This window comes from Amblyomma mixtum, chromosome 3 (genome assembly GCF_055824585.1).
Source record: "Amblyomma mixtum isolate Tamu chromosome 3, ASM5582458v1, whole genome shotgun sequence".
In the NCBI taxonomy this organism is placed as follows: domain Eukaryota; kingdom Metazoa; phylum Arthropoda; class Arachnida; order Ixodida; family Ixodidae; genus Amblyomma; species Amblyomma mixtum.
In genome coordinates this window covers 395,069,149-395,095,940 of record NC_143014.1, presented here as the reverse complement: position 1 = coordinate 395,095,940, position 26,792 = coordinate 395,069,149, and the positions used below count along the sequence as shown (strand labels likewise).

The window sequence follows — 26,792 nt, the reverse complement described above, 5'->3', positions numbered from 1 at the left end:
GACAAGATTACTACAGGTAGACCAGTTATGTTCTAAGAGGCCACTGAAGTCCTGAGAAAGCTGAGTAGAGGAGTGAACTGTACTTACCAGCCCTGAGCTAAGGCCTAGGTAGAAAGCGTGGGCAGAGTTGGCTGCGCCCTTCGGGGATGTTACTGACATGGTTCACTAGACTCTGCCATGCTGCCTCAAGCATCTCGCCATCCCTACCACAAGCGCAAGCACAGCAGCACACGTGGTTGATCATCACAGCAGCCTCCATCTGCGTTCCCAGTACGACGCTGAACTGTCGAACAAAAGGGGACCGACGACGCAGTACGTCCGCGTACTCTGGCTGTGAGCGCGGCGCACAGGGAGGCACGAAGTAGCGAGCCTTCCTCTCGCGCATGGTAAACTGCGGTACAAGCGAACAAATTGTTGCCGGTGCATCAGCTTCGTTCGAGGCGACCGGTTAACCCACTGTCTCGCTACGATCTCTGAAAGCGCTGTGGCTCATCAGGGCGGGTTCGTCAGCAATGATATTGAGGCCGCGTGAGCACGCGGCCAACTCTCCCTTTGTCACCCTACCGACAGCCTTCCTAAAATAAACAATTTTTTTTAAAGTTATGAAAAATCGTAGACCTTTATGGAATCCAAAATCGCACCAAAAGGCTTATCAGTTTCATTAACACCATCAATGGGTCGTTTCCCCCGTCCGCCGTTGGCCTCCGTTTAAGAATTAATGTAACGGCAGCGACGGGAGTCCCAAGGGGTGAGAACAAGGTTGGCGCGTCGCGCGTGTCGGAGGCTGTTCGAGGGATTGGGGCCAAATAGATTGTGATCGCTTGACCGGCGCCGTTAGTTGCACGGTACAGCAGGCGGCGTCGAGGAGGTTTCCCATGGTCGCAAAGGGCCGAGACGTTTTTTCCCACGAAAAACGAACGAATGGTCAAGGGCGCTCGCAATTAACGTTAGTGGCTTCAAAGTAAAGCCTACTTAGCACGAAACCGCGCGCCCTGCGTGTCTCCAGAGATACGGAGTCAACTAAGCCTGACCCTGGCAAGCTTTAGGCCCCGCCCACTTGCATATCCCTTCCAAAGTGCACTACGAGTGGATTATATTGTACGGGAGCACAAATAGTATACATGCACAGCTACGCGCAGCTACCGAGGCTGGTGAATTAAGCGGCAAAGGAGCGAGTGGAAGGAGCGTTTCAAGTCTCTCTTTCGGCAGCTTTCAAATCGCCTTTGCTTAACTGCCTTGTATGTTGTCTTCCGTCCATAATAATCCATTTTTCTTTAAGATGTTCGAAGTCCACTGCCCCAACCCTCAGCGGTTTCCCAGGCTAGCGTACGGAGACTCAAGGTGCTCTCTATACTTGCAACTGCCTTATACTATCATTGACGATCGTGCCATCATCATCCTTCATCGACCGCGGGGATCATCTGACCAGCTTTAGCATGCTCCTTCGAAAGTTAACTAGCACCTGCAGGGTACTTTGAGTTCCTCGGCGGTTCCGCGCTTGTAATTCGAGGCGCGTCAAAAACGAAACCACGCGGGCACACAAAGCCCATAGCCGCAAAGCACCAAAACGCGCCTAAACTCACCTGGCCGCCTTTGGCGCCGGCATGTATCGGTTTTCCTTGGCTTCCAACATTCAGGTTGTCTTTTTTTCAGCTTTCTGTGTGTGATAAAAGCGCACTTGCGATTTCAAAATAAAACTTACTTTAAAGAGACACTGAGGAGAAATTGAAGTTGACTTGCATCGACAGAATACCAGCTCCTGTATACAAAAACGCCATTCATACTGACAACAAAGCTCCTGTAACATAGAAAAGAGCAAGAACCAAAATACAGGTATCGCCGCCACAGGCCAAACTCGCAAGTACAAGCTTCATGGCGTCATAGAACAAAACAGTGTTGCTAGAACCAATAGTTCTAGCAACACTAGGACACGAGAAGCTACGAATCACTGAGGCACAGCAAATACATGCGCAAATCTCCTTGACGTCGCCAGATGGCGCCACGTACCCGATAACTACGCGCGCTCCTGCAGCGCCGGGACCAATCAGCGCTTGCTCTCAGCGGTATGGGGGCTCCCGGTATTCCGCTAACGGTAACAAGAGGTCTGTTCGATTCAGAACTGGTTCTCTGCACTAATTCTGAAAAAGTTCCGTTGGTGCCGGCGCGGTGCAATTCCAGTTTCTTGGTGCAGGTGCAGCGCGTCAGCAGCGTCACAAATCCCTGGTGCGGAGATTTTCAATCGAGCGCGTGCACGCACAGGCCTTGTCGTCTGCTATCCGGTTCTCGTCCGCCTGTTGTGTTGCGGTGCGTCGCGTCTGTTTTTCGTGCCTCGTGGAGTCATGGACTACGACAGCGTCGAATCCACTTTTATGGAATTTTCTGAGTCGTCAGCGACAGCGAAGATGAGGAAGCCGACGTGGTGCTTTCTTTTGCAGCAACACAGTTCGGACAGACCGCAACAGAATCCCCAACTACTACGAAAGCGTAGTAGCTAGGTGTTTCAGCTTCGAATTCAAGAGGCTGTTCAAGCTGTCGCGAGAAATGGGAAAAATTTCTTAAGTTGGCCATTGATAACAAACAAAACGTCGGCTGCGCGCGTCGTCTGCTTACGCCGTCAAACACGTGCACCACTATCCTGCACCTCCGTCTCTGACGGTGCCGCGGTTCTTTGCACCGAAGCGGCACCACGACTGCACCAAAATCAATCGCGGACGGTGGTGCAGGGGGCGCTGTGAATCGAGCGCTTTGGTGCAGCGCACCGTGAACCGGTTCCGGCGGTGCAGAGAACCACGGCTGAATCGAATGCAGCTAATGTACACGGTATGCTAAAGGCGTCTATTTGCGAGAACTTCGTTGACGACTTCGAGAACGGGATCCATTGTAACGCTGGCAAAACGCCGGTGCAAATGTAAACGAAGCGACGGCCGGAATAGCCGATAGATGCCTTCAACGTGCGGCCGGCGGTAGCTTTCTTTTCGGCTGCTGCTGGGTCGCACTGCTGGCCACCAGAAATCACGGAGTCTGCGTTACGTCATGTGAATGTCATGTTTCACGTCACTTAGTTCTGTGTCGTCATAGCAGAATCCCAAGTTTGAATCAGAGCGGCGGGAAAAACTATTTCAACTTCGAATCCAAATTTCTTAGAAATAAATGCATCTTTCGCTGCCGGCCAAGTGGCAACAAAGCCATGAAATGCCGAAATATCGGATTTTGCTATAAAAAAAAATATTAATAGAGCTCTCCTCAGTGTCCCTTTAACATTGAACCGCGTAACTCGTACTGCTGTCGGTTCAGAGAGTGTTTAGCGACGATGACCTGTTTAAACTTTGAATTGCAGGCAGCCTGGACTCCGAAGCAGCTTTGTAAAGCCTCTGTATGGTTTGTCAGCCTCAGATATTCGTAGCGTCTTTTCTCCTATTTTATCATCGCATGTGTTCTTGCGAGATTGACACGTGGCAGCGATACCTGTATTTTTGTTCCTACTCTTTTCTACCCTACATGAGCTTTGTTTTCAGTAAGGTTGGCGTTTTTTAATCAGGAGCTGGTAGTCTTCTATGGATACAAGCCAACTTCTATCTCTCCTCAGTGTCCGTTTAAAGGGCCTTCAAACTGGTAGCACCTTACCTATGCTTGCGGAAGAACGCCGCCTGGCTCTCGTAGTCTTCGAACGACTCAGAGTCTTGCCCTTGGCAGCATTGCGCAGACATGGTTCCCTTTCAGAGCTCGGTGTGTAAGCAGTCGGCTATCGAAGGCTGTGCGTCAATGCCACCTTGTGTTTGGTTCTGCCTGCTCTGTACTGCCCCCTCATGTATTGTGTAGGCTCCTTCCAGGGCCTGTTTGTGGCTCTCGTTTGGCGTTGGCCGCTGCAGACTAGCTACCCCTACCCTTCCCGTACTGGGCGTCTTTGATTGTCAGCGTGGACTGTGCCTGCGCTGCGTTCAGAAGCCAAAGTGGCTTTCGCGTTGCTTCATGCTCTAGAGCTGGGCACCTCCGAGTTAAGCCTTGGACTTCGTGTTGCACGCTTGGTGCTGGGTTTACCTTCGCTCTCTCTGGCTGCCCATGTGGTTCTAGCGGAGACTTCCGATGGCTTCCTCTTGGTGCAGCTGTGTGCTGACACTTGTTTCTCATTGGCAGCCCTTGTCTTGGGCGCCGGTGATGTCTCACTTGTGGGCCTCCATTTCGACTCCCTGCTGCGCGCAGCCCTGGTCAGGGTAGCTGGCGATCTGGGGACAGAGCCATTTTTTCTACTTGATGCACGTGTTGCCACTGTTTCGAAACCGTGTTCCTCCTCACTGGAAGCAGCCTTCCACCTTTCCATGAGGTTGTAGGAAAAGAGCAGAATTCTATGCCACTAAAGTTGTTCAGTTGAACGCTCAGGTTTTCTTACACCTTTTTCCGCGCCGCTTTAATCGCCCTTTGCTTCAGGTTCTGTACGTTTTCGAGTTCAGTCTTCCAAATTCGTAGTCGTAGGAGATTGCTTCGCAGGAGTCTCCTGCATCCTTCTGGCATCACCCGGCGATGGTGAGCGATCCAAGGGGATGATCGGAGCCACAGCAAGAGAAACACCAGCAGCACCAGGGGGCGCCTTCCCTGCGGCGACGAGGACTCTTAAGGCATAAAGTCTGTGTTAAAAATCCATTTCGGACATATTCTATTAATAGAATATTGATTTTCTGTTATTTTGTCCCCATAGGTAAAACCAAAATGAATGCTTTTACTGTATTGAATAAAACTTTACCGTCGCAGAAGATGTCAGAACTGCACCTTTTGCTCGCTTAGTATATTTCTGACATATTGCAAATTTACTATATTCTATACGGCTTATAACAGCCCGCAAATTGCTGTTACAGCATTAGACGTATTTCGGTTGTCCAACGAAGGAAAATATCACTGACTGCCCGACGCAACAGTGCAGTCATGACTCATTATTGTGATAACCATTAGGAGTCACATTCCAAAGAAAACGAGGCATTGTCATAAATCAAGAGATCGATGAGGTAGCGAGGTCGCGGGACGTCACTCAGCCGTGAGAGATGTCGCCACACCACGAATGGCGACGGAAAGTTATGTCAATAAATTTGATGCATTCTAACGCGTGTAGTAGCTGCCTTTACATACAAATACTTTCCGAGAGACGCCACATAATCTTGCCCCGTGAGGCGTTCCCGACACAAGGACTATGGGCCTCCAAGTTGCTGCTCTAGTGCGGAACTAGTCGCGTTCCGTTCGAAAGTGCGGATGACCTAGAACCGAACTGCTCAGCGGAACGTACGTCAGGCGTCCGCCAGGAGTCGAACTGTCAAACAAAATTTACTTAGGCGTCTAGTGAAAAAATACGGTCCTACGAGTCGGAGTCCTTTTCCCTGGATTGTACGGGTCCGCAGATTCCCAACCCGCGCTTCCCGGTCTAATATAATCACATTCTCCACACGTAATGCAATAAGTGGTGCTTATCTCTCTGCCAGTATCATAAACACGAAGAGTAGGGAGAAAATGACGTTTTGACTGTTCCCCGAAAACCGATTTTGAGCTCCAGATTGCTCCACGGGAGCATGAAGATTCCTGCTACAATTTTTGCGAGGACTGCTTATTTGTTAGTACTGATGAATAATCTCGACGAACGAATTTAATATTTATTAAAGTACACTTTTATTGTGCTGCCAACACATTAAACCGACACATACCTTTATTCTCGCATTTTAAACGTGTGCGAAACATGGTGTAGGTGAAATACCAAACAAATTTTACGAATAAATATCGAATACCGAGCGAGAAATTTCAAGAACCTATTTCCTACATACTTTTCGAGCATTCATAAATACAATTTATGTTTAAAATACATTACAAATAACCCATCGTATATTACAAACGTATCAATTGTCGTTAAAGGTCCTCCCCAAACTTCAACAAGAGGTCTGTCGAAATTTGGAACAAAGCCGAAAGACACATTGATTGGTGCAGATTTTTCAAAGTGTGTTTCTTCTGCTGGTGTCTTCACCGCACCTTATGAGTGGAGAGCGTCAGATTTAGAGGACAGGTCTCTCTCTTCCAGAAAGCAGAGAGCCGGCTGATTTTCTTCACCTGCAGCGTATTGTTCCCAACTGAGTACGAATGCTGACACACGGAGGCAGACTGTTCACGCCTGAGAACAGGCTCTGCTTGGTGGGTCTTCTACTAGCTCAGTGCCGTCGTTGTCGCCAAGAGAAGTGGGTTCTTCTTCAGCAGGCATGCTGAATTCAGTAGTGCTGATATTTGCAGTGCCGACACGTACAGGGCCGACATGTGCAGGGCCGAAGTTTGCAGGGCCGATGTTTGCAGCACCGAAGTTTGGAGTACCAGTTTGCAGTGTTGACGTGTGAAGTAGTAATGCTTGGAGTGTCTACCGGTCGTATGCCAAAGTGTGCAATGCCATACTGGGCAGAGCCGACTGGTGCAGTGCCGAAGTGCAAATTTCCAACGAGTGCAGCAGCAGCCGAGCTGCGTACTGTCTTTTCTTGCTCAGGTGCCATAACCACACGGCACCTGCTCAAATCAGGCTACATGTGACGGATAATTTGCCGATGCTTGCTTTCAGGAATTATGTCCTCATAGCTGTCCATTAGCGGCGTTCCATCCAGGTGCTCTTCATCGAAAGTGGCCACAGTCTCTGCAAGGCATGACGCTGCAGCTGCAGGCGCTGGCTGAGATGGTGACTCCTTGGGACCTCGCTGAGCTGGCCCGGCAACAGATGAATCGGCTGCAGTGGGCGAGTGCAGGCACCCGGCAGCCTCTTGATCCAGGAACTCTGGAGGCCGCAGTGGACTGCGCTCGGGGAACATATCTGTCCAGCTAGCGGTCCCGGTACCTTGTTCCCATCTATATCCCGGTCGTCACTTCTGGGCTGCAAACTGGGATCGGGCTGCTGTGGCGTCGGTTGTGGAGAGCAAACCAAACTTGGAGTGCTGTCTTGCAGATCAATGCCAGAGTGGTCGCTGTCAGTGTCCGTGGGTGTCGGGAACTCTCTGGATCGGTCACTGGAAATTTCTGTCTCCTATGAATGGCATGCCTCCACTTCGCCTTTGCCTGCTCCTTAGGATGACACTGCATGAAGGTGCCTCCTAGGATCTGGCCAGTGGTGCCAAGGTCAGGGCTGGCTTCGGAACAGTTCGAATCTGGTGTGGAAAATGTGACCCTCCGCTCTGATGGATCTGCAGGTATTCGCTGCACCTGCTCGTCGAGATCTGTGGGCGTCGGACATGTGCGAGCATGTTCTTGTTCGGAACCCATTCGAAGGACAACTGGCGTGGAAGTAACAGGTGGGAGTTTCACGAGTCGCCGGTTCAATAGAGACGCAGGTGCGACTGTAGGTCGGTGTGCCGCGGAGGTTGTCCGTTGAAGATGGCCCTCCCACAGAGTGACGGAAGGCGTGCACAGGATCGATACTGCATCCTCCTCCGGCTTGCTTTGCGGGGTATAGAAGCCGGCAACCGGAGCAGACATTGAGGCACACGATTCACTCACAGCAGCCTTGTCGGGAGCAAAAGGCATACCTGGTGGCATTGACGCCTCTGCAGCACCCATAGTGGCCCTCACTGCAGCCACCTGCGTTGCCAGGCGAGGCGTGATGCCGCTGTGCGGCACACGAGTTGGCACAAACCCCGGGTACTGCTCTGGTTTGGCAGGCTGGTTTCGCCTGCTTGATGCTAGATTGAGCTGCGCTGCCGGCAGGGGCATTGACCGCGCGAAGCTCTGAGTGAGTTCCTGCGTGGCGGAAAAATTCTCCCGCATCTCGCGGAGGCACGAGTGCTGCATCCTCCCCTTCTGAAACAGCTCCTGAAGGCAGCCGGTCAGCGGCAGGACAGCATGGGGTCGTACGCCCTGCAGGAAGGGCAGCCCCTTGGAGGTGCTCTTGAGATAGTCATACTGCCTCCCTGGAAAATACGTACCGCCATTGGTTGTGTTCTTAGGGATGCGGAACTTTCTCTTTGACAGTGGGCATTTCGTGACCGCATGGGCGAAAAGCAGGCTTGTGAAACGCAGTGCCATACCATTTAAGTGGCTGAGAATCCTGCCATGGGCGTTGTGTGGGCGACTTCACAACATCTTGATCTGCTGTGAAGCTAAGCTGCGCGGAGACACGACGCAAAGCAAGCGTCGACGAGAGGTTATGGGAGGCTCCTTGAGGCTAACACACTGACATTGAAGCCCACAGATTACATCGTTATCCTGGAAATAACGAACCAAATTAATTAAGGCGTCTCATAACCACTGCCCATACAAAGGGGCGGAAAGTAGATTCTGCCAATGACAGTCGTTAATTTCCTGACTGCAAGTGAATCCAATAGCTAAATTGAGGGAACTGCTTAATCTGGTAGCGGTCTTGAATTAGCTCTTAGATAGCGGTATTGAAAGTGCTCATGACTATTTATTTACTGATGTATTTTTCATGCTGTTAGCCTCTTTATAGGGTCGCGATAGGGAGGGAATATGACAATAAATTGATCAAAATATTGGCACATTCTAAAGGTTCAAACAAGAAACATTATAACGGCGAACATTTCCACCTAGATTACCGCAAACGCAAAATTCAAATACTGTTACGCTGGAGCTGATGACACTCAAAGCATACAAGAAAGATTCTTGTCGAGGCCAAAATGATTTTGCTCTTTTTTTTTTCCAGTGGTACCTGTCACTTTTGCGGCCACGCAGAGAAAGTTGATGCATCAACCTTAGCTACCACTATTTCCAACTTACCCTGACGTTAGGCTAAAGACGTTTACATTTGTAATGTACAGCAAAATAATTTGTAAAACATCTTTTGTTTCCACTATTCAGATTCTACACCATGTGACGCAAAATAACCAACAGTGAAGGTTGACTGATCCATACTACAAAATCGGAGCACGTCCGAACGGCGGCTGCGCAAGAGAATGATTGTGACAAATTTTCATCCCACCTGTTGCCGGCACTGCGCACTTCGTTAATGCAGTGCTTAAGGTCAGGAGGGTCTCAGTGGGTCTCGTACTCCCAACCGTCACCAGAAATTACTAGGGATCTGGGACACCTCGTACTGGAATGTTGGCACTGCATGAATCCGAAGCAAGCAGTCATTTTTTATTCTTCTTATCAGTCTTGGTTTTAACGTTCCTAATCTATTGTTTTGAAAATATCGCTGTGATTTTAGACCAAATCCTGTACTGCACATCTAAAGCTGCAAAAGCCGGTTTGCTGAAGCCTTCACGTTGATTTTGAATAAATAAATAAATATTCCCGCGACTGACATTCGAACCAGCCGCGGCGCTGAAACATGAGGCTCGCTGGTCACTGTACAAGAGCAGTTAGCTGTTGCCGCCGCCGAACCCGTGTCATGTGTTAAACTGTAACATACCCTTGCACTAGTACTTCTTCTTTTTCCTCTGAAAACATGGCACATACCCACATGGGGGGATTGGTCGAGGTGTAGTAGCTTAAAGAAGGAAATTTGCATAAGCGATCACGGTGAGATATCAGCGCCAATCGTGAGTTTTGAAAAATGTATCGATGAAAAACGACAGAAGAATATTTAAAGCGAAATACAAAACCGCATTTGGTGAAAAAAGAAGAGGTCGAAGAATTTTAGAAGAGGAAATAAACCTACCAGTTGCAACTATGTAATCATGGAGAAACCCACAAACTGAATCCAATGGAAATCCCTCGCACCGAACAATAATAACACTGGCAGAGTTATCGAGAGCCCTAACCTGAAGAGAGGGACTTCAAGGTAAATCTTTCTCTGAAGTGCGAGCTTTGGACAGTAAAGCAGAAAATCGTCTACAGAGTCGCATAGTCGCATAGGTTTGTCGGTGGCCACCCCCATGTGTATCGATATAAATTTAAACTGGGAATCCTGCACCGTTACCGCGTCATTGATACCTCACGCAGGCTAATTTTACACGAACGGACGTTCCAATTGTATGCTAAGTGCTGATAATCGGTGGTATTTAGCAAGGGATCGCGTAACCTGGCTGATATGTGTTGGATCCACTGATACCTGGAAACCGCCAGCAGACTGAAATTCGCGACGGCATAAATCACTGATCCGTGAGGAGCTGACCTTGCTAAGTAATCAGCCACCTCATTTGAATGAATACCTACATGTCCTGGAACCAAAACAAAACGGACCTCCTTTAAAGGGGATGGGACAAAACATCTCAGAAAACGGCTAAAAAATCTCGCACTGTGTATTCCACATCGTCGTCTTCATCAAGTTAAATAGGCGGCGCGAACAGATCACATCTTAACAATAGAGCTTAACCCTAGCCTAACATCGTCGCCAGACGTGCCGACGACCCAGCAAAGCAAAACTATGAGCCAGTCAGAATAAACACACGCTTTCGCGCGTCCACGTGGTTTAACTTCGTTAAAACCCTATTTCATTTTCTAAAACCCGACACGGAATACCAAGTTGGCAGCGCTACAAAAACGTGGTAAAAAAGGAAACCCGTGCCCGTGCACAACGCGTCAGTCCAGAGCTGGCCACTCAGCTCCATGGCTGCACAACAAGAACAAGCACATTGACAGAGCATAGGAATAGTATGTTTCAGGTCTGTGACATAAACTAAACAAACAACCTAAGAAATGACTTGTCCCTTTCGTATAAAACGATGTGCAAAACAGGCCGTCAGTCGCTTTCCCCATCTCCTTATTTATTTCATTTTCAACTTGTGCTCAAATCACTCGATAACCCTTTGTGTAAGACGGGTGTTTATTGAAAGGAGCTGGGAAGACGGAAACAACGGCCAAAAGAGACCCAGGTCAGGAAAGGCGAGCACAGACTTACGTGGCGATAGCAATGCGGCTGAAGCGCAGGGCCGTGAGTGTGCATTTTCTTCTTCAAATTTGAGTCTGAGAAAAAACTTTCAGGTAGCATAGATTAATTCGCAGGAGCCGTGTGGTCGGGACCCCTAGTCCAGGGCTTCGCAGGCGGCTGCTGACTTGCGTACTGGTTGGATGATCCAGGATTACTGGTCCAGGTTGTCGCTGGTCAGAGCCTCCTCCCACTGCTCGTGTGTCGCGTGTGGCGCTAGTGACTTTTTATCCGGTTTGACCTTGCATAGCATGGTAGAGCGTGGGGCTTGCTCCGCACCAAGGACAGTAACTCGGGAATTGCGTGGGTCTTCGCTTGTGTAAAATGTGAAGACTTGGATATGTGTTTGTTTGTTTGTACTCTCCTCCAGTCACTGGCATCCGAGTTGTTTGTGTGGCGGTGAGAGGAGGAAGATATAGAAGAGGAAAGGCAGGGAGGTTAACCGAAATAATAATCGGTTTGCTACCCTACACGGGGGGAAGGGGGTGAGGGGCGGTGAGAAATGTCTTCTTTCTATATAAGGTGTTCTAGCCAGTCACCGTAAGGTCCTAAGAGGGAGGAAGGGTCAGTGGCGTGGCCAGAAATTTTGCTCGGAGGGGGCTCATGTTGCAGCGCGGCCTCCTCACAGAATTTGTGGAGAGTCAAACGAAATAATAATAACTGCATTGTCATTGACAATGTCATTGAGTATTAGGTAACGCTAAGCATTCTCTAGGCAAGTGAAATATGTATTTTTTTAAATCAAAGAATGTATTCGTATGTCTTAAAAATCGTAGCAGATGTAACTGATGGCAGTGCTTCCATGTTTTTACATATTTATTAAGTAAAAAAAATATCACATGAAGTCTAGAACTATATCAGTCCGAAACCAGCAAAGAAGTGCATGCCGCTAATATAAAAAACGTAAAGGCCATGAAATGAGCAAGTCGAGGACAAATATTTTAATGAATCTTTGTCGTTCAAGAACCTTTACATTTCTGTGCATATGCAACGGCCAGGGAAAAATCTCAATGACGCTGTCCTTCGTTCCAGTGTACTGCGCAGCAGCAGCTGTCACCGGGCGTGTATTGCGAGTAATTTCACCGATATTTCAGCCGCAAAAGCGAGCACATGCATAAACGAGGAGTTCTGCAAAATATACATTAGAAGTTCGCAGATAAAATGGAAATACAACTTGATAAAGAACAAAAAAGTTTCAACGCAAACAAAGTCACTGTATGTATACACAAAACCTCGCAACAAGTTTTTTAAATACACATGTCTCCATTAAATCTACGTATCTAAGCAAACGTCACACTATATAACGCGTCAAATGAGGCAAATAAACATCTTGCGCAATCATACGCAAGGAAAGGGAGACCATCCAAGCAAGAACAGTACTTTGATAGCAGAAGTCGCGATTTGGACTTGGGCCACGCTGCGATTGGTGACAGTTCGAAAACATTTCGAGGGGGAGGGGGGGCTGAAGCCCTATAAGCCTCCCCCCCCCCCTCCCCTTGGCTACGCCCCTAGGTGGGGTAGGGATGGGGATCCGCCCTGTTTGTGAGAGCTCGGGCTAGATCACTCGCTACTTCGTTTCCAGCTAGGCCACCGTGACCAGGTGTCCATGTTAATCTTCCTGAGAGTGAAAGTGTACTTAATAGTGTGCTCGCCCTTGCGTCATATTTTCCAGGAAGGTAATCCTGTAAGCTTGTTGGGAGTCCGCCACTATGTGCGATGACTTCACCTGTTGATCTTGAGTCTTGATTGTGATGGCTATGGCTAGTGATACCACTTCCGCAGGATCTTCGGTATTGAATGAAGCCCTGTCGTCGACCGCAGCAGTCGCGAACCTGTCTGGCACGGCATAGGCACCGATGTCCACGTATACCGCTTCAGATTGTTTTGATAGTTTTTTACCGAAAAGCTTTGCTAGGCTCGTCAACACCACGCTTCGCGTGAGCTGTATCCCCTGGACTGAAGTCACGCACGGCGCAGGCCACTGCGCATGTGCGCGGCCAATTCTCCTCCTCGCCACCGTTTGACCTTTCGCCGCAGCCTTGCGCAGTGCGCATTTGAAAGGAGGGGTATATAAGGCGCGCTTGCCCATAGAACAGGCGCCGACAGTCGCCACGGAAGAACAAGAAGCAACAGACAGTGCGCCAGGAAACACTCATATCTCGGTGGACACCCGAACCGCGCCGTAAGGGAAGGAAAATGAAAAGAAAATTGGTTTTAAGGAAAGCAAACGACGCCTGTCGCTCTCATATCTCGGTGGATACGCGAACCGCGCCGTAAGTGCCTTAAGGAAAATGAAATGAAATGAAAATTGCTTTTAAGGAAAGCAAATGCCTGTCTCTCATATCTTGGCGTACACCAGAAAGGAATGCACACCACAGTACATGTCTCTGACGCAACCTTCTAAGACAGCACCGTAAACATTACAGGCGCGGCTCCTCCTCCGCCTCGCCGCAGCTTTTCGCTTCGACATATCCAGTCTTAACCTCAACTAAGCCACAGCCAATTTTTTTTTTTGCCATCTTTTTGTCTCTGGCGCTCCTTCTATCCTTCTGCCGTTAGGGATGCATGTGCCTTGTTATCGGGTTTACATAGATCTTTTCTCTTTAAGGTGTCAGAATTTAGGACTTGATCCCGCTAGTTCGTAGTGCCTGCCATAGCGCCGGTGTCGTCAGGATATCCCTACCCTCTTGTTTTGTGGTTAAGCGTTTTTTTTTTACCCTGTAGAACCGCTTCACTGAGGTCGTCACAGGTGCTGTGTACTCCGAGTTCCCAAATACGCTCCATTATTGTCGTTCATTGGATGTTTAGGCAGTTTTATGGGCTCCCCTTATGATGGTATCAGTGGCCCTTCTATCAACGATTCTGAAAGCTTGATAGGGGAGCCCCTAGGTGGTACTGCTTACGACTAGGGCGAGACTGTGGCCCGGGCATCCCTGTCGGCTGCCGCTCCTGTTCCTCCGAAGCGAACCAGCGGTACTCCATCAGGTTGAACTGCTGATCCTTCCTGCTGACGTGTTGGCTTGAAGGGTTTTTTTGTTGTTTGTTGTCCTTTTGGACGGCGGTGTTGTTGTGCCTTGGTCCAGTGACTGTCTTGAGGCGCTCCTCGCAGTCTCTGTCTCCCGTTGCATGGTTTTCTTGGCACGCCAATCACTCAGCCTCGCAGCTGTGGTTTTCCTCCGGGTCCTGAAGTCCGTAGTCGCGGCACAGGTTGATCCCCGGGGTTGGGCACACGTCCGCGATGTGGCCTGCTTTGAGACATAATTTGCAGGTCTGCTGTGTCGGCCTACATGGTCAGCACGCCGTCTATCCTCCGTAGTAGATGACGTAACGGGGAAGGATGGGCCTCAGGAAGGTTAGCACTGCTGTGCGAGGCCCTCCAAACATGCGTGCTTGAACGATCTCTACCTCGCCGGGTGCGCAGTCAAAGGTTGGCTAAGAATCATTCTCATGGAGTGTTTGGGTCCATTCCATGAATAACTCCTCTGATGGCATCCTCAGGCGCCGCCAGATAGACGTTTACTGCGTTAGTCTTGCCCTCCAGGCACAGACTCGTGATATGCAGTACGGCATCCGTGGTCTCTTCACAGGGAGCGCTGACTATGATGATTTTTGATACGGTGTGTGCTCGCACAATAATGCGGTCGCACGATGGTAAGTAATTGTTGCAGGCTGCCACGATGGCTCTAGAAAACTGGGCTGGCACGAATTTCTTGACGTCCATGCCCTTCTTGGGTCTTACACTTATCTTGTAGACAGCTGTAGTAGGCGGTGGTAGCTTCCTCTTCTTCTGAGTCGTGTGACGCACTGCCGGCTGGGCTAGCGATACTGACGGCTTTTGCGGTTTTACGGCGCTCTGAAGTAGGTGCGTTGGGGCAGCATAAGTCTTTCCTGCGTTCACGACTTGCACGCACTTTGCTAATCTTTTACGATTCTTCTTGCATATGTTTACCTGCCAGTTGCAGTGCAGGCCGTCAGGCGATCAGGCACGGCCTTCGTCACCACCTGGATGATTTTGGATTTGGGCGTCTAAATGCATTTCCTTGGCATTCGTAGAGTTAGCTGGGTGAGTGGTTGGTAAGCATAGACCACTGAGAACCACCTCGTTTTGGTTTGATGTATCCTTTTTTGTTTTTAATTTGAGATGTTTGCCATTAGGCATCATGCTGACTGGGTAGACTGCACTAGGCCTCGCCCCACCTAGCGTGGTGGCCACCGCCTCGAAGCCTCACAATTCCCTAGAAATGTCGGAAAAACGCTCACAGGCTTGATAAAATCGTCGATGGATACCAGATGATTTCGCAAAACTCTTCGAATTATGATTTCCTAGATTGGAGGGATGTTTCGCAGGAAATTTGCCTTGTTGGCAGAGCCCATGCGAAGCGCGTCCACTTCTACTTCTTCTTCTTCCCCTCAGTAAACATAGGTTACATACCCACGCGGGAGGCTTGGCCAAGGTACGGTGGTGACCACTCCCATCAGCTCTCCGTCTTCGTCTCCCTCTTTAGATTTGATCAGCTGGTATTGTATAAATCGAGGTTGGGTACGCAGAACAACAGCCTGAAGTGCGCGATGACAACCCATAATAGTCCAGCCTATCATTCGGAACAATTAGGTAGTTAGTACACCATATGATTTGTTCCTTAATTTCCTCGCAGTCGTCGTCGTGTGTTGTAATTCTCTGGTGTCATTGCAGTGCTTAGGATCTGGGTCCCTTTGCAGCCTCCTAATTCGCCCCACACATTGAGTGGCTTCGTCGCCATTTTCAGCCCAAGTGCATCCACTTGCAGCACCGAGGACTCTCCCATATTCCTCCATTAACCTTATGCACCCTATTCTTACAAAATTCCTAATCTGGTCTGGCTACCTGCGCACATGTCCAAATTTCAGTTATTTTTCTAAAAAAAAGGTCCCTTTCGACGACAGCTGATTGGCCGAAACGCCGGGTGCGGTGGTCAGTTGGGTTGCGACATTGAGCGGCAGAAGTGAGGGCGCTGGAAGCTGCGCTGCCGGGAGCTGCAAAAGGCTTGGCGACGCTTTTGCCCTTTGCCGAAAAACAGAACAAGACAAAAAAAAACTGGCATCTTGGGCATCAGACGCCACAGTAAAGAGGCAATGTGAATATGCACCATTCGCGAAGTGTTCCTCAAAAAAAAAAATAAAAATACTTCGTGCACACCTTTTGCACTTTGTATTTGCGAGATATATACTTAAATAAAAATTTGAATTACGCAACTGGTTAGCCAAAAACAGTGATAAATGGCGGCCGCTGCAGCCACCGATCGCCGATGGCAAACCACAGCCGGCCAGATTATTCGTCCAGCCCGGCGTTTTACATTTAGCTCGAGGGGAAAGAGGACGGGAGAGGATAATTTGGCGTGCACTCACTCGCTACACGAGTGGTGGACGCAGGCTGTCGTACTGAAACAGCAATGCGCAGCGGCGACCTTCGGTCAGCACAGAGCGGTACTGCTTGCTTCCTGCGAAATCGCTAAACTAACTTATCTTCTGTTATCGGAACACTAAACACAGCGATCACAGTTTTTTTTATTTTGTACACCTTTTGTGCAGGCACTGCAGGAACCGCGAGTCACTGCTCTAAGGCATTCTTTTATTTGTGCCGAAAATAAACGAAATGGTTTACCAGCAAAACTTCTTGCTCTTTTTGGTCTCACAAAGGCGTTGACAGCCTTTGCGGGAGACGTATTAAGAGCGTCACCGTTACGCAAGCGCACGTTTGCCCACGGCCACCTGGAAACCGGATATCTTGCATTCGCATTACATGCCCTGGCCAAGCCCATATCTTCCTCTGGATTTCGACTCGGATACCCGTAACATGAGCTTGTTCTCAGTCCCACTCCGTTCCCTTCCTGTGTCTTAACGTTACACCTATCATTTTCCTTTCCACACTTTTGCAAGCTGAACCCTTTTAGTTAGCCTCCAGGTTTTTTCCCCAGAGTCGACTACCGGTAAGATACAGCTGTTATTTACCTTTCTCTTGAATGAATATTCTTAGCTTTCATTCATGCTTTTAGAGAAACTGCGAAATGCGCTCGGCCCCAATCTTATTATTTCAGTTATTTCAATCTCGTGATGCGGATCGGCGGCCACTACCTGTCCTAAGTACACGTATTCCGTTACCGCTTCCAGCACCTCCCTACCAATAGTGAACTGCAGTCTCCTTCCGAGACTGTTCCGTATTACACTGTCCCTCCACTATTCTAATGGGTTCAGAATTTACCCCGGGCCTCGTGCTTCGGCTCTCCTGGGGTGAAATGCTTGCTAAATGGCCTTTCGTCACAACACCTGTCCTCGATGGAAAATCTATGCGCCAGGAACCATAACCTGCCTTGTGGGGTAAAACTCATTAGAGCCCTGTTTTCTTCAATTCCATGCAAAAGAAAATGAAGGGATACGCAGAGATATCAAGATAGGTTTTGCAGTTTACAGCGCGTGTGCACTTTTATCACGCAAGGAAGACGACAACAAAACCCAAAAATCTAATAAAAACCAAAGCAAAGCCTCCAGACGACTCGATGTAGTCACCACACTCGTTAGTTTGAACCGGTGCAGCGGGGGTCAAGAACGTTACGTCGTATTTTCCAGCAATGAAAGTGTCTCCCGCCGCTGAAGAGATGTCCACGGGGTCACAAAGAGACCTCCTACAGCACCGTATACAGCATGAAAACCTCGTGGCATTGTGCTCCATTAACCCCTTTAAACTCAGTACGACACGGCAGCGCCTTTTTGTGCATTCCGACAACCGTTAGCGCGCTACAGGTTTGCAGCAAGCAGACGACCTGACAGCGGAACAGGGCGTCCCACCTCCGTGCACGGGCTCCGAGCACCTGCGCATGCGCGCAGGAGCCTGCGAGTTCTCTGCGCATGCGCTGTGGTACGGAATGGCTGCACATGGTATGTTCCACAATGGGCTGGACAGCGGATCCACCAGTCTCTACTGCAGTTAGGCCTCGTATAACGAATGGTAGCCTTATGCGCTTACACGCTACTAAAATTAAAAACAACGACTGTAACGTTACCACTGCTATGAGGAAGGCTAACTAAAAAGGGAAGGCTGACTGCATGCCGAAACGCCCGCGTCAGGCATTCGGTATAAACACTACCATCGACCAGGTGTGAAGTGGCACGGCGTTACGCATTGTTTCCTTCACATGGCTCCAGTATCCCGCGGTCGTGCGATTAACAGCGCGGTCGCGGATGCGCAGGCGCTCACATGATTTTGAAAGTAGTTCGGACGGCGCGAAAACAACAAAGACAAAGGAGACACGAACACAACAGGACGGGCGCCAACTTGCAACTGAAGTTTATTGCACCAGACCCCTACATTTTATGCATCACCCCAGCCATATCTCGCAAGCCTATCACACATCAAAACGAAATTGTCATCAAAAGTCCTAACACCGGAAGTAGGCGCAACTATTCCAGACAGATATGCATTCTGCACTATACACATGATAACATTTTCCTTATTTTATAAGTCTCAAGATTAGAAGAGCGCGCAACCCACATGAACGCAATTCATTCTGAAAAAGAAATACAAACGCTTGAACAAGGCAACCAGAGCGCAAACTCAACAATTTAACACAAATTGTGATAATGAAAGAATGACCAACAACAAACGCGGAAAATTTTTGGTGGACATGAAAACGTAAACCTTCGGGGAAACCTCCCAGCGTCAATGAACTATTTCTAGCGTCAAAATCATTGAGAAAACCTCCCAGCGTCAAAGATAAAACGTAAAATCTAAAGACAGCCTTCGAGAAAAGCCACCTCAGCGTCACTAATTGAAATTGAAGGCCTACTCACGCATGCGCTTCCCGCTTTCTTAATAAAAAATGCCTCCACTACTTCCCGCTCAAATCTGTCTTTACCGCTCTTCAAAAAAACTGTTTTGCTGAAATCCGGACTACACCCTTTGCAAGTCGTGCAGTGGTCAGCAAGGAAACTTCCATGTTGTTGGCGCACATTCCGCATGTGTTCGCTGGCCCGTTCATTAAAACATCGACCGGTTTGCCCTATGTACACAAGACCACAGCTTAGAGGAATCTGATATACCACTTGTGATCTGCATTTCGTGAACTGTTTTTGATGTTTAATGTTTTTGATGATGTTGATGTTTTTGATGTGGAAGTTTCCTTGCTGACCACTGCAAGACTTGCAAAGGGTGTAGTCCGGATTTGAGCAAAACAGTTTTTTTGAAGAGCGGTAAAGACAGATTTGAGCGGGAAGTAGTGGAGGCATTTTTTATTAAGAAAGCGGGAAGCGCATGCGTGAGTAGGCCTTCAATTTCAATTAGTGACACTGAGGTGGCTTTTCTCGAAGGCTGTCTTTAGATTTTACGTTTTATCTTTGACGCTGGGAGGTTTTCTCAATGATTTTGACGCTAGAAATAGTTCATTGACGCTGGGAGGTTTCCCCGAAGGTTTACGTTTTCATGTCCACCAAAAATTTTCCGCGTTTGTTGTTGGTCATTCTTTCATTATCACAATTTGTGTTAAATTGTTGAGTTTGCGCTCTGGTTGCCTTGTTCAAGCGTTTGTATTTCTTTTTCAGAATGAATTGCTTTCATGTGGGTTGCGCGCTCTTCTAATCTTGAGACTTATAAAATAAGGAAAATGTTATCATGTGTATAGTGCAGAATGCATATCTGTCTGGAATAGTTGCGCCTACTTCCGGTGTTAGGACTTTCGATGACAATTTCGTTTTGATGTGTGATAGGCTTGCGAGATATGGCTGGGGTGATGCATAAAATGTAGGGGTCTGGTGCAATAAACTTCAGTTGCAAGTTGGCGCCCGTCCTGTTGTGTTCGTATCTCCTTTGTCTTTGTTGTTTTCGCGCCGTCCGAACTACTTTCAAGATATGAACCAACTAGCCCAAATCAAAGTACTTCTTGAGCTCACATGATACTACACGATGGCCTGGATCAATGGTACGCGGTCGCGAGGTATCCAGGATCATTGTTCGTGGCATGAGAATGGAGAAGCCAGAAGTCTCTCTATCTCGACGCTGCGACCACGCCGTGACAGTAGGAATGACCTTCGCTATGACTGACACGGGTGGGGACCAGATAAGTGCTCGCGTAGTACCTTATCTCTGCTCCCAAAAAAACCAATGTCGCTGATCGACATTTGGGTAGCAAGGCCATATTCCACAAATGCTGCGTGCATCACATAAGAAAAAAAAACAGAAACAAAACGCTGAGACGAGAGGAACATTTGGCAATCTAAAACGTGACACAGCCGCTATTCGCCTCCGCAGTAAATGCCAGTTCCGTCACCAAAAGGTGCTCCTTTCCTTGTTTGCTTAACCTGAAATGTGTTGTCACGCTGGGGCGAACCAGAAAAGGGAAGTCTCCAATAAAAGGCCATTACACCGTCAGGAGGAAGTGCTTATGCGCTGCTCTAAGGTGCAAAGCGCACGCGTAGAGGAGTTCAGGACATATGAAGGATGCTCTGCCAATAAGAACGGAAGCTTCAGCGAGCCGCCATATCGGCGAAAGCACCCGCCCAGTAACCAGCGACTTTAAAGCTCTCGAAGGTAGTTCTCTCCATTCAATTCCGGTGCAGTCCGGTGGAGCACCGAGCTACGTGCTGATCTTGCTGCTTACTTCTACACTCTAAGAAAAAAAGGTGTGATCTTAGTCTTTTTGGGGGTTAAAACACTTGTCGCTGAGCTGACACCTTTTTGGGGGTAAGGTTACGCTGTTTCTTGGAGACTAAGTATTTATGCTCTCGCACATAGAGTAATGTTACGCTCTAATAGCCTAAACTTGCACTGACATAAGAAGAGTAACTTTAAACCAGTTAGGTATAACATTACGCCTTTCTAAAAGGGGTAAATGTTAGCCTGAGGAAAGCATAAACATATCCTAGCATGCGAGGTGCAAGTTTGCACCTTTAGCAGGTAAATTTATGCTATGTATAGAAGTCCAAAGTTACTTTGTCAAAGACTAAACTTATACCGTCATAAACAGAGCAAAGTTTGCACCCCTGTGGTGCAAGCTTATACCGTTACATGATGGATAAAGTTACCCTTCTAGTGGTACAAAGTAATGCCCTACTGCAAAGGGTATCTATACACTACTCGGTGGTGTATTTATACTGTCCACACGAGAGCATTATTACTCTTCTGTAGCGTAAACCTGCCCACTGAATGCAGAACTAAAGTTGACCCATATGGTAGAAGCCTGAGTCTTTCTGGAAGTGCAGGCAGTGTCAAAATGTTGCGACGAATCTTTCATGTGAGATGATCTGTGTCATTGTGTGTTCAGGTGCAGGTACTACTGCAGAATGTACACAAAGAATTCATAAACGAATCGGATAAAGAAACATACCGTCATATTTATTTTGTCACATGCTACACCATATTACAGCAATGACCCTGGCAGTCTTCTTCATACAGGTGGAGGCAGTATGTACCATGTACTTGACCTGCACAGAAAAGAAAACATATAATGAATTTTGCAACCACAAGGCTCAGATGACGTGACCATGGGCTTAGTTAATTCAGGTCTAAAAGTGTAAACCACACAAACGGCAGGGATAAAGGGAGATGCATGAAAACAATGCCACAAGTGTAGGCTTCTGTTTATTAATGCGAACCAAAATCAGAAAAGATATGCAGGAAAAACAAAACATGTCCTAAATGGCGGCTACTTAATAACTCACATATGCTGACATTATCACAAGCACACTGGCTCCTCAGCAAAAATCCAGAATATTGTGCCCAGCTGCACGGTCAGGCTGTAGGCATCCCGGATGCTAGACTAAGAAGAGGGTCATATCAAGAAACAGAAAAACATGTGCATGAAATGGAAGCTACTAAAAGGTGATAAAATTAAATGCCGTTTAACAAACCCTTCCCTCCATTCTCGTGTTTTTATTTCTCCATATCTAGAGCGGTTAAGGTTTCATGCAGCCCTTGCTAACAATATGTCTCTGGTCTCTGATACCATTATATGTTTTGTTGCCCATACAGTGAATTTTCTTCCTAAAAGGGAAGTGTAGGTGATTATCTGAACATCAATGAGTGATACTTCAACTGTAATTTTCCCTGCATATATTACCTGTGAATTCATTTCCGATTAGCAAACAGCAGGAAGCTTGTGCCTGTGATGGCATTTCTGGGTGCATTCCATTGTCACAGCCTTTCGATACAGTTTAAATACCTGGTGAAAGGCCTATGCACAAAGGCGTATGCACTATAAATCTTAGTGTATCACTCCTGGAAAACAAGGAAAAGCTTTCGGCTAAACGTGAAATAATAGCAAGGGCAACTTACACATCTAAAGAGTTGTCTCGATGCATGAGGTAACGTCATACCAAAAATATTATTTGGAAAACATTATAATAAAGATACTTTTTATTCACGTTCACAGCCTGTTTCATATTACACCTCTACATTATGCCTGTGCAAAAAGGTTTGGTTATGGACAGGCCTTCACTGACAGACTACATTAACTACATAAGCAGCATAGAACAGTCTCCTACTAAAGCAGTATTTTTGCTTGAGGAAATTACAAATCTCATCTTTTTATTTAGACAGTGCTGCTTCATCCAATGCTTGCAGCATATGCAGCAGCAGTAATTCTCATGAATTACATTTTGCTGGCACAATAGAATGTTACCTTTACACATCTTTTCAGATGCTTAGCATAATGAAATTTTAAACACTGACTGACCGCATGCAAGAATGGCTATTAAAACAGCTGCCTTCCATATCTGCTGTCACATGCAGGGCACGTGAGCTTAATTAAATTTTAAGTTCACTCCGATGTGAAATAAAACTAATATGAATTCATGTGAGTTATTGGAAATTATTCACATCAGTGAACAGCCCCTTCCTACTCAAAAAGAAAGTGTGAACAGTGCAAAGAAGATTAACAGCCTCACATAGCTGCATATCACATTAAGCTTCACATGCATAAACGGTGCTAGTCATATTAGCTTGGTAGCATGCCACCCTGCCAAGCATTACCATAACTGTGTGTCATTTTTTTCTGACGCCAAGCAACATGGATTGTAGGCAGCGCCTCTCAAACTAATTCAATATGAAATCTTTGCTGAAGTCCAGCCTAGTTTTGCAGAAAAAAAACTGCATTTATACTTCATGCCATAAAAAGTGGTCACAATTATTCGAACCATTATTCAGAAATTCTTTCATAACTAAGTCCTCGAAAACATTGAAAAGCTCCAAAATCTCTGTAATAGAATGGCTGCAGCTGCGCAACATAGCATACTATGTTCACGGATGGACATCAAGTGATGATGAACTTGCAACAATGTCCCAATTACATAAAAACATAGATACCACACACATCTAGTCCCGGCCACTTGTAGGGTTTTGAAGAATCCAGGCTGAACTTCGGTGCTAGGAGTGACAATGGTTGTGCACCTTTGTATCCCTCCTTCTCCCAGGTGCACTGCAATAGAGGCGTCATTTATAGCGTTAGTGTAATGGCTAGTGATAACTTATATGTTTATTAAACCACGTAATGGCAGCACACATGCTCAAAAAACGACAGGAATAGTTTGAAAACGAGAAACAACTTTTTATTCCAGATTTTATCCATTGCAGCACTTGCCACATATTTTTAACAGGCATAATTGACGCAGTGCACTGGCACAATAAGCCTGGACAAACTTCTACAGCACAATGGCCTATTACCAGTGAATTGTCACTAAGTGCCTAACATAATTAACATATTTTCTAACAGCCACTGCAGAAAAAAGAAAGAACTATACTGTTACTGCTTACGAGATTCACAGTATTCATTACAGAATTTTTTTTTCGTTGACAGATTGCCGCAGTGCAACTGAAATCCTTATTGTTCTACACAGAAAAGCTTAGATACTAGCATATTCTTCTATTCAACCTCTTAGAGCGACATCAAACCTAAAGTCTCACTCTTTCACAAGAGAATACAAGAGCACAAAAAGAGGTGACATAGACTGTACGCTTTTGTGAGCTAATGTTTGGCCACTCACTAGCCCCGACCTTTTCACTAGTAAAGAGAACTAAACAAGTTCACTTTTCTCTATTAGTTCTCAGCCTGAGTGAAGAGCCAGTTACATATCAACTTAACACCATTAGCAAGCGCATCTTGCCATTCGAATGCAGTAAAACTGCTGGCATGATAAGTCACATTCTGGGTTAGCAAAAATATTGCAAGGTGTAAGCGAAAACGGTTGCATGCCAGGAAGCGTAGAGCACAAATGAGCTGCTAATTTCTTGCCTATGAATAAATAAATTTCACGTTTACTGTTTTATCGTCTGCTTGCTACTCCGTGGTAAAGAAAAAAAAAATTGACGCCGTCCATTCGCAAAAAAAGCGGCCTGGCAGAAGGAGTTGCCTTGCCGCGCTAAAATTATAAAGGGATTATTGTCCAATAAGAATCACATACAGTGCTGCAGTAGATGTGAGCACTGCGTGCAGTACGTGCTACAGAAGCGCGCACACTAATTTACTCGCCCCTTTCTGAACGGAGACTGCGGTTTGGACTTACCTTACTGAATGGTCGTGAGCAGGGACAAATACTTGGCGTCGAAGAGACGACCGGCAATGTTCTTTCGCACGGCAGACGAAGGATCAGAGCCTGCAGCGAAAAAAAGCATGAGAAAGACGCCTGCAGATTGCGCCGCTGCGATCGTGTGTTGTACACGATCGGCTCCCTCCGGCCGCACGCGACCGGCTCAAAACAAGAAATAGCAACAAGCAGCGGCTCGCGCACACAATCCATGATAAAAAATCTGTACTGAACACACCATAACTTGATGGCAGGAAACAACCCGTATGACCAAACGAAAATGTCACTTACTTGTACGGTTGAAATTGGGCGCAAAGAATCCGTACGATGAGGGCGCCGCGACGATCTGGCGTGCGCTGTTTCTTTCAGACGTTGACTCTTTCGCGAAGATGTCGCCCACTGCAGCGTCACACATCGATGAAGCTTGCACGATGAAGTAATCGCTGAACAGAACCTAAACGCACATAGGCCCGTACTACAAGATAAAAAGAGGAATGCGCGTCGCGACTTGCACGCACGGCACCTAGGCGCGGTAAACAGCGGCTTCGTCTTCGACTCTAGGCGAGCGGCCAATCCAAATAGACAGGCACGTGACCTGAAGAGCGAGAAGGGAGCAACCAGGAGAAACTACAACCCATCGCCAGCCATCGCTTCCAAAGCTTGCTTCGCGCCATAGAGGAATTACAGAGGAGGTTTTCCTTCCTCAATGCTTCGTGCCTTTCTTTCGTTCCGCCGGACCCCGCGCTTCCGCTCTTTTTCTTTTCTCCGCTGACTGAAAGAACGTCTGCGTTCCCAGTAGTGTCCCAAGGTCAAGCCGCCCGCGTGCGGGGCGACAACCTTTGGTCCTTGCAATGTGCTGGTAGCTTATTATTTTTGCATGCGCCTCTCTGCCCTTGTGGCACGTATTTTTCCGCGCTTTCGGCGTGCGCACAACTCTTCCATTATCGGAGACAACGAGCGCGGCGAGACTCGTCTTGTCAGTCCTTGCAGTATCCCTTTGAAGCTTTTAATGCAGCCAGCTATTACGCAGTATGAATTACGCAGATGCTGCCGTAAGTGTGTGGCGTATGCAACAGAATAGTTTTCAGAGCAGCTGCAGCTTAAAGTTACGAGCATCATTCGGAAGTTCTCGTCAGCTCTCATTTACTACCGCGTACAGGAGGCACTGCGAAATATATATCAATAAACTGCCCTTCCTGTACTTCTAAATCATTCATAGAACCGGCTAAAAAAGCGACGTAAATGCTGCCGCATTATTGATTCAATGTCAGGTACACTAACAGTTTTAAATACTGATATTGCCGCGTGATATTGCTGCGAGAAATTTCAACTTTCTTTTCTGCTTATGGGGCCGCACGTGTGAGGAGAATCCGAAGAAAGCAAAAAAACCGCTCTGTTCAAAAATAGTTTAACTCAATCTAAATAGATACAGCTGTATAAATATGGATTTAATAAAGCCGCATCGAGTGATCAGAAGCGTCAGGCAAACAAAGGGGATTCACAACATTTGAACATTTGAGGAAGATGGCGCAGAAGAGGGGTTCAAACGACAGTCGACCACTGCTGATGCAGCAGTTCTCACCTCTCATCGTTCCAGTGTTCGCGAAATTCTCAAAATATTTTCAAAATGGGTCAACAGAGCAGAAATGGAACACTGCCAGCGCTATGCCAGCAAGCATCCGTTAAGACGCTTCAACCGACTGGTTATTCGGGCGATTCCGTCTATTATACGCGCTTTCATTTTATTCAATATAGGCAGTTGCCACCGCTGAATTTGTGCTTTTGTTAAAGATTGGTTTGTCAGTGCGATACAATGTCCTTTAGCTCAGTTTTATTTGTGCGTACAAGACAAAAGTCTCAGTCATCCGAAGCAACTTACGATGATGAAGGAAAACCTGCCGGTTTATACGCCGTAGTTTCATTTATTTTCGAGCTTGGGTCTTCGGGCTGCGTCTATCTATTGCAATGCACTGTTTAGTGCTTATCATTAGCCTCTAAAAGAAAGAGTTATTTCCTGACGCATGAACCATTCCATAAGAATTCACAATGCACTGCCGCAATATAAGCACCTTGATTACTGTTTCCTCTGGCACCCGGTTTGTTGCGGAATTCGATGCTTCCATAGCGCTACAGTTCGAAAAAAAAAAATTGGAGGCAGTCACCTTCATTTCTGACTATCAGTACTACTTGACTGTATTAAAGCTGCGCGGAACAACCTAAAAGCTAAAAGTTACGTAGACGTACACTGAGTTTAAGCTAATTTCTGCTCTTGTAGGCGTTGTTGGGTCTGGGTGGGGGGAGTTGGGGCTTCTATCCCACCGCTGCCACCAGTTGTTGGCGCTGCCACCATTTGTTGGCGCTGATGGGTCGGTTCGGGGTCGTTGCTAGCTCACTTCGCCTCATTTTGAGCTCTCTTCAAGCC

At 47.3% G+C, this 26,792-nt stretch overlaps 1 long non-coding RNA gene and 2 pseudogenes across 1 annotated transcript; all 3 read right to left on the bottom strand.

Moving 5' to 3' along the window:
- Window positions 1–3,880: 3,880 nt before the first annotated feature.
- Window positions 3,881–5,812, bottom strand: LOC149357247 (uncharacterized; annotated as a pseudogene).
- A 192-nt stretch (window positions 5,813–6,004) lies between these two features.
- Window positions 6,005–26,792, bottom strand: part of LOC149357245 (uncharacterized) — a 39,090-nt pseudogene continuing 18,302 nt past the window's right edge.
- LOC149357246 (uncharacterized) lies at window positions 23,043–24,960 on the bottom strand. The gene is made up of 3 exons (XR_016289893.1): window positions 24,662–24,960; window positions 24,350–24,439; window positions 23,043–23,265 (listed from the first exon to the last, which is right to left on the bottom strand). It is a non-coding gene; the product is annotated as an uncharacterized LOC149357246 (long non-coding RNA).